Source organism: Dendrobates tinctorius, unplaced genomic scaffold (genome assembly GCF_039654945.1).
Source record: "Dendrobates tinctorius isolate UK_male_01 unplaced genomic scaffold, ASM3965494v1 ptg000120l, whole genome shotgun sequence".
Taxonomy (NCBI): Eukaryota; Metazoa; Chordata; class Amphibia; order Anura; family Dendrobatidae; genus Dendrobates; species Dendrobates tinctorius.
Genome location: NW_027361788.1, coordinates 36700803 through 36709459, shown reverse-complemented (window position 1 = coordinate 36709459; position 8657 = coordinate 36700803). Strand labels below are relative to the sequence as shown.

Genomic DNA, 8657 nt, shown 5'->3' with positions numbered 1-8657 from the left:
ACCCTGTTGTAGGCCCGCCAAGAACCTCTGCAGCATCACTTCGTGGACATCCATTGCTGCCAGAGTAACTGCCATCGCTGCCCTCATCCGCCGGTGAGATGCCAGCAGGGCCTGTGCAGTGGGGATTTCTGTAGATGAAATGGTAAAAGTAAACCAGTCAATTATTTGGAAACAACAAAATAAAGTTACATGGTTGTTGTTTTAATACTTACGGTGTTGTGGCGGATCAGATCCAGTGGCACCACTAGCTAGGGGACAAACAAAAAAAAAAAATTACACAACGGCCCTCCATCCTTTCCAAACCCATAGGTTCCCGTCCCCCTTTTTTTCATCTAATAATATGTGCTTTAATTACCGGATGGAGAGCCTGCACTGATATCACGGAGTGATGCTGGTGAGAATATCGCCTGTGGGGGCGTGCTGGCAGCTGGCGAAGGAGTTGCTGGTGAAGCAGAGGAATCCCCTGGAGATGGTGGGGCTGATGGTGGTGCTGCCTGAGACTGTGGGGTTGATGGTGATGGTGGTCCTAGAGATAGGAAAAACATTTTATTGATATCTGTCTGTTTCTTTTATACGTGTGCTTTTAACGACTGCAATAGCAAATATTTTTTTTTCTTTATTTTTCTTTTACTACTTGCCTAACATTTATAAATTAATTTATCTTTTAATTTTAAAAAGGTTTTTAATAATTTTTTAAACATTTTTTTTGTAAATAATTTGCAGTGCATGTTTATTTGAAAAAAAAAAAAAAAAAAAGCCTTGACACTTTATTTTAATTTCACTTTCACTTTCGGTATAATACATTACAATGCGCCAGCATTTTTATATTTTATACCAATGCTGAAAGCAAATGACATCATGCTGCGTGTTTACATTCTGACACTGTTCAAAAGCACAACGTGCAGTCTGTGGTGCGGTAAAAGGAGACGTCCATAGACATCATACATACACAACATGAGTAAACCCAAAAAAAAAACAAAAAAACATATTTCATCATACAAAAGGAATTTTCAAGACAAAAAAAAAAACTGCCTTTCTTTATGAAAAAAAACGATGTTAAGTTCTTAAATGGCAAAACAAACAATTAAAAAGAACCTCGTCAGATCCGGTGAAAAATACTCACCCTGTCCCTTTTGGTTTTCTGTGCGGATGCTGGCGATGCGTTGGCTCGAGCGGTATCGCAGATCGGCGAGCTTTTTGCGGATCTGCGTGGTGGTCCTCTCGATGCCAAAGTTCCGCATTAGGCCTCTCCTGATTTTGTGGAGTACCCACTTCTTGTGGAGCATGGGTGTGTCTTGCGCATCCGTAGTCCCGTGCATCCAATTCCTGTATTAGGAATCCCACCTCTGGTTCTCCCCACGGTACTGAACGCCTGGACACCATCTTTAGTCACTCATGTGTCCTCCAGGCCGCATTAACGCCGCCCACCAGAGCATCATGACGTCACGGCACACGTTTGGGAACGCAGATGCGTCCTATATTTATACCGCAGTCTCTTTGGGGACGCAACAGAGTTTGCTAATATGTCTAGGCATTACAACAGTTTTCTAGGGCTACAGATTTCTCTTCACATATTTGTTTATATACTCTCTGTCCATCATGCGTATTACTCCTCTCTCCCCATCACACAAATCATTACCCTTCTCCCCATTACTCCTCTCTCCCCATCACACCCATCATTTGCCTTCTCCCCATTACTCCACTCTCCCCATCACCCATCATTTGCCTTCTCCCCATTACTCCCCTCTCCCCATCACACCCATCATTTGCCTTCTCCCCATTACTCTTCTCTCCCCATCACACCCATCATTTGCCTTCTCCCCATTACTCTTCTTTCCCCATCACACCCACTATTTTCCTTCTTCACATAAAAGTTTGCAGACAGTTGCCCAGTTTACCAACATCAACAGCAAGCACACTAAACCAAATTAGGCCATTAGAGGTACCCATGCTGCGTAGATCTACCCATAGCACAAGAGGTGAGATCCCAGATCGGTATAGGAACTAAAATGCAAACAGTATATGTAAATTTGAAATGTAAATAAGTTAGTAATGTTTATTACTGCAACCATTAAGCTTATGTGCCTACAGAGACTCTGTAAGAACTTTTGAGCAATCATTTTGACTTGCTTTAATGGACAATGGGTCACTGGACTCGTTGTGACCAGGATAATACCTGTAAAATAGTTAACCACCTTGCTCAGGAATAACCAAGGGACTTTGACGCATGGACTAATCATCACTTGGACTATTTTTGAATTTGGTTTTTGTAATTTTTGGGTTTTTTTGAGAGTTTGTAAATAATTATTATGGTTTACTGTTATAATGCTTTTGTTTCCTCAGTCCCGGAGTACTGATTTTTAATAGGGGGGAATGTGGCACCCCAGGAGTCCGGTTGCCACAGTGGAATTGCCTCCCTTCCGGGGGGGTGATGACATACCTGGAAGCAGAGGTGAGTTCCTTGATCAGGTAACCACTACACACAACACTTTTTCTACTCCAGACCAGAAGGGAGAGCTCTGAACCCTGTTTTAGGGGAGCTTCCAGTAAGTTCTGGGCTGGGGGAGGAGTGAGTTAGTTGAGTCTGGGAGTGAGAAGGAGCAGGAAGCATGAAGGAGCTGCTCCCCAGACTAAAGTAGAGAGAGGAAAGGAGAAAGAGCTAAGAAAAGCCAGGGGAAGTGGAGCTGTAAATAAGCTCACCCCCGGTCAGTGCGCTGGATACTGGACATCGGATTCCATGGCTGTCTGGGAACAACACTCTCAGTAGCCAAATCTGGAGAGCAGGAGAATGCAGGCCTTCTGGCCTCACCAAAACCCCAGAGGCGCAGCCGCATATGAAAGCATGGAGCTGCCATAGAAGAAGAGGCTCGAGCTGCCTGCAATAAGGGCAAGTACTAAGGACTGTAGAGAACAGAGGACCGAGAATAGCATCAAGCTGCAGGGATCTCAGATGCTAGCACAGAAAGGAGGCCTCCAACACTTGGTTCAAGGGACCCTGGTCTGCTTTCAGGCTGCTGGATCTCCATTTCCATCAGTACCAGTGCTTTGGTCTGTACCTCAAGCCTTCAGTAAAAGGTAAAAGGAACAGTAACTCTTGTGTCTGCAGTTATTGATCGCACATGCAGCCCTGCACTACAGTTATCCACCATCCTGCACTTACAATGTCCTGGGGTTAGGCTCTGCCTGTGGAAAGTTGAACCATCTCTGCTGCATTACTACCAGCCCCAGTGGTCTGTACAAGCAGCGTCGGCTAACACTTTTATTGCTGAGTACCACAGATTTACAGTTTACCTCCGGTCCCTGGTGTCAGCTGATGGAATTACTGTTCCCATCATCCGACACCTGCTGCCACTAATTACAGTGAGAGCAGGAGCGGCAGATAGGAGTATTCATCAGTCACTCCTGCGCTGTAAATAAATAATTAAAAACAACAGCTTGGGTTCCCCTATATTTTTGCTAACCAGCCAGGCTAAACTCACAGCTGAGGGCTGCAACCCTCAGCTGTCAGCTTCAGCAGGGCTAGTTATAAATAATAGAGGGGTCCCCACACTGTTTTTTTTAAATATTTAAATAAATAATTTTAAAACAATCACGTGGGGTCTCCCCCTATTTTTGACAACCAGCCTTGCTAAAGCAGACAGCTGGGGGCTGGTAATCTCAGGCTGTTAAGGGGCCATGGATATTGACCCCCCCAGCCTAAAAATAGCAGCCCGCAACTGCCCAGAAAAGGGACATCTATTAGATGGCGCCAATTCTGGTGCATTGCCTGACTTTTCCCAATTGCCCTGTAGCGGTGGCAAGTGGGGTGATAGTTGGGGAGTTAATGTCACCTTTATATTGTCAGGTGACATGAAGCCCTGAGGTTATTAATGTTGAGGTGTCAATAAGACACACCTCCATCTTTTGACAGGGTGGAAACCATGACTCTCTGACCAGCGGGGATGATTTTACCACCGATCAAAAACAGTTTTTGCCACGTACATGACAGTGCGACAAACACCCGGTGTTCATACAGTTGAACCCAAACAGTTCCTGGTGAAGTCCGTGTTCAGTGTCCGTGCCTGAACAGTAGGTGTTCGGTATGGATGCCAAGCTTTACTGTTCAGGTTCGCCCAGCTCTAGTCCCAGACCTCCTGGGGTATAGGGATGGGACAGCTTATTTATTTTTTTATTTTTACTCATTTGTATAGTGCCATTAGACCCAGCAGCAGATAGAATAGCAGCAGGTGAGAACAGCAAAGAGATCAATAAGGTGGCATTTGTGCATAAGTAAAGGGTAGGCAGTGCAGATCCCCAATGGGCGTTTTGCGTGCAGCTTCTTCCTGGTGGGGTTCCCAGGACAGGGTCTGAGGCATCAGCCCCTTTCTTACATGTAAATGGCATTTTCAATTCTGCTGTAGTCTTCATGACACTATATATGCTAGCACAATGCACTTTATTTAATTGATTCCTGTGAGGTATATTTACAAATTCTCATTTGCATGCTTATCATTTAGAGATCCTTTGAGCTGTTATCAGCCTTTATAAGTAAAGTAGGGATCTGTACTGCCTAACTGTTATGATCCAGGTTGGATATGACAGAGAAAATGCACAAGTAACCTTTTTTTTCCTTTAGCTGTGTGCTAAAGTTTGGTTTTTGCCCCCCCCAGTGGCCATTAGGATTATTGCACTGTGTGTCGTTTGTTCTAAGTTTTCCCCCTGGTGGTGGTGAGCGTCATTGCACTCTAGTTTCTTTTGTTAGTGCACATGATTATAATGCAGGTGTGATAGTCCTCAGTTACAAGCAAGCCTGGGTGAAGGATGGAGCTGAAGGAGAGTCCAGGGCAGCTCAGTGAGAGTCCTAGAGCGGCAGCTATGGTGTCTGCGAGGAGGGCTGGCATGACTTGGTGGAGTTGCAGCTATGGTGTCAGCAAGGAGTTCTTGCATGGCTTGGTGGAGTGGCAGCTAAGGTGCAGAGCTGGACTCAAGATGCTGGACTCTTTTGCTGGAAAGCTGGACTCATATGCTGGACTCTGTTTCTAGACAGCTGCACACAGGTGGTGGACTCTGCTCCAAGGCTGCACTATGGTGTTGGATCCAGTCGGAGGAAAAGATGCACGCAGGTGGTGGGCTCTGTTGCTGGGAGCGTAAGCAACAGAGCAAAGCTAAGTGGTGTTTCCCTGTTTTGTCTCCTTTCCTTATGTGTGTTTTAGTGCAGTGGTGGGATTAGTTTCCACACCGTCCACTTCACTAGTGAGGGTTTAGGTGCAGGGCGAGTCAGGGTTTGTAGGTTCCTGATCGGCGCCCGGTGCGGAACCAGCCTAGGGAACGTTAGGAGTGCAGAGACACTGACTCAGGGGAGTGCAGGAGGTCTCCATGTCCCTGTTCCCCATCGCAGGGCCACCATTGTTATTGTTACCCAGGTTTTCCCTTTTATTGTTTAAATTCTCCTTACTGGAGGCGGGGTTTCCAGACATACGTGTATTTCCGAAATTCGCCTGTTGGAGGCGGCGTATCCAGCTGCACGTTTATTATTTAAATTCGCCCAACTGGAGGCGGTGTATCCAGGGTCACGCGTGTCATCTAAATCCACCCTGCTGGAGGCGCTGTGTCCACCCACGCGTGACCATGACACTAACTAGGTCATATACCCTTTACTTATGCACACATGCCACCTTATTTAATTTTTTTGGGGGCTGTATTTATCTGTTATTCTTTTGCTGCTATTTGATGCATCTATTTTTTGAAACCCATTCTAATGACGTTTTTTCAATACTGTTAGTCTTCATGACACTAGATATAAATATATATAAGTACAATGCACTTTTCTAGCTAAATTTCTTAATGTATATCTATCTTCATTTGCATGCTGAGCAATTAGATTTTATAGCTGGGTAAGTAAAGTCTTACATTGCCTATATACGTACGCATTAAGCCTAATGAGTGTTACAATACACTGGTCCCATGTAACCTGCCATCTTGAATTAAGTTAGATTATTTCATGCACTATATCTGCTAGTTAACCCCATCCTTTAGAGCTTTTTACTTGGGATTACTTTTTTGGCTGTGATATGGTAGCTAGAATGTATTTATAGGCCTTGTATTATGACACTGCAGTAGTTTAGTCAGATATGGGTATACTACCCTATTAGGTAGTTATTATTTTTTGTATTTATCTCCATTTTTATTTTTGTAGTATTTTTGTTAATAAAGATGAATTATTTCATACACATACACACACACAGCACATCTCACCCCTCCTTTCGCTCTCCTGCAGAATCACTGTCGCCGGCAGCTTCCTGCTTCCTCTCCCTGGCACAGCTGTAGCGCTGAATGATGATGTCATCCAGCCACGCTACTGACAGAGCGGGCAGGGAGCATGACGGATTGCTGCAGCTCCACTTCATTGCCATTTTCTCTTGCAGACAGCAGAGCAGCAGGGATCTCTCCCTGCCCGCCGCACATAAGGGCAATCTGGCCAGGGGCTTCCCTCGGGGCTGGATAAACAGGCCAGATTGCCCTCATTATTAACCGCCCTACAGGGGAACCCCCTCCACCTCCGGTATGTCTGCCCCTGCTAGGTTTAGTAATGAAGAAGTGTCAGCCAGACACCCTCATTACTAATTCAATTCAAAGAAAGCCCAGATGAACGGCACCAAGGCTCTAATCCACCAGCAACAAGTCGAGGATCAATCACAGGCACACAGTGTGTAAAACACTGCTGGGAATAATGGTGCTCAGCATCAGAAAAAAACATGCTAAATTTATAAAAGAAGGAAAAAGATGCGGCACTCACCCAGATTTGCAGCGCAGTGTTTGTTTATTCAACCATTAAAGTTCACACAATAAAGGATGGGCAGTTAACATGAGGCATGGCGGGGAAAAAAGATGGACGACAGCCGTTTCGCGTACACAGACGCTTCAGCAGGTCCAGGTATGTAATTACGTGATGTCATTTCCTTAACCCCTTCATGACCCAGCCTATTTTGACCTTAATGACCTGGCCATTTTTTGCAATTCTGACCAATGTCCCTTTATGAGGTAATAACTCAGGAACGCTTCAACGCATCCTAGCGATTCCGAGATTGTTTTTTCGTGACATATTGGGCTTCATGATAGTGGTAAATTTAGGTCGATAATTTTTGTGTTTATTTGTGAAAAAAATGGAAATTTGGCAAAAATTTTGAAAATTTTGCAATTTTCAAATTTTGAATTTTTATTCTGTTAAACCAGAGAGTTATGTGACACAAAATAGCTAATGAATAACATTTCCCACATGTCTACTTTACATCAGCACAATTTTGGAAACAACATTTTTTTTCGTTAGGAAGTTATAAGGGTTAAAAGTTGACCAGCAATTTCTCATTTTTACAACAAAATTTACAAAACCATTTTTTTTAGGGACCACCTCACATTTGAAGTCACTTTGAGGGGTCTAAATGGCAGAAAATACCCAAAAGTGTCACCATTCTAATAACTGCACCCCTCAAGCTACTCAAAACTACATTCAAGAAGATTATTAACCCTTCAGGTGCTTCACAGGAACTAAAGCAACATGGAATGAAAAAATGGACATTTTAATTTTTCCAACCAAAATTTTATTTTAGCATCAGTTTTTTCATTTTCACATGGGTAACAGGATAAAATGTATCCTAAAATTTGTTGGGCAATTTCTCCTGAGTACACTGATACCTCATATGTGGTCATAAACCACTGTTTGGGCGCACGGCAGGGCTCAGAAGGCAAGGAGCGCCATTTTACTTTTTGAATGTAAAATATGCTTGAATGTTTAGCGGTTGCCATGTCTTGTTTTAAGAGTACCTGTGTGCCTAAACATTGGAGCTCCCCCACAAGTGAGCCCATTTTGGAAACTAGACGCTCCAAGGAACTTATCTAGATGCATAGTATGCACTTTGAACCCCCAGGTGCTTCACAAATTGATCTGTAAAAAAAAAAGTACTTTTTTTTTTTTTTTCACAAAAATTTTATTTGGCCTCAGTTTTTTCATTTTCACATGGGCAACAGGATAAAATGGATCCTAAAATTTGTTGGGCAATTTCTCCTGAGTACATCAATATCTCATATGTGGTCATAAACCACTGTTTGGGTGCACCGCAAGGCCCGGAAGAGAAGGAGCGCCATGTGAATTTTTGATTGGAAAATTAGCTCCAATCGTTAGTGGACACCATGTCGCATTTGGAGAGCCCCTGTGTGCCTAAACATTGGAGCTCCCCCACAAGTGACCCCATTTTGGAAACTAGACCCCCTAAGGAACTTATCTAGATGCATAGTGAGCACTTTGAACCCCCAGGTGCTACACAGAAGTTTATAACGCAGAGCCGTTAAAATAAAAATATTTTTTTCCCTCAAAAAATAAATTTTTAGCCTGCTATTTTTTATTTTCACAAAGGTAACAGGATAAATTGGACCACAAAAGTTGTTGTCCAGCTTGTCCTGAGTACGCTGGTACCACATATGTGGGGGGGACCACTGTTTGGGCACACGTTGGGGCTCAGAAGGGAAGTAATGACGTTTTGAAATGCCGACTTGATGGAATGGTCTGTGGGCGTCATGTTATGTTTGCAGAGCCCCTGATGTACCTAAACAGTGGAAACCCCCCACAAATGACCCCATTTTGGAAACTAGATCACCTAAGAAACTAATATAGATGTGTGGTG

The 8657-nt window shown here is 43.8% G+C and overlaps 1 long non-coding RNA gene across 1 annotated transcript in view; it reads right to left on the bottom strand.

Moving 5' to 3' along the window:
* Positions 1 to 212: 212 nt before the first annotated feature.
* The window catches only part of LOC141046781 (uncharacterized), a 179429-nt gene continuing 170984 nt past the window's right edge, over positions 213 to 8657 (bottom strand). The window contains exons 3-4 of the long non-coding RNA XR_012219660.1: positions 356 to 526; positions 213 to 248 (exon numbers count right to left, since the gene is read on the bottom strand). This is a non-coding gene — a long non-coding RNA (uncharacterized lncRNA). The remainder of the gene's footprint in view (positions 249 to 355; positions 527 to 8657) is intronic.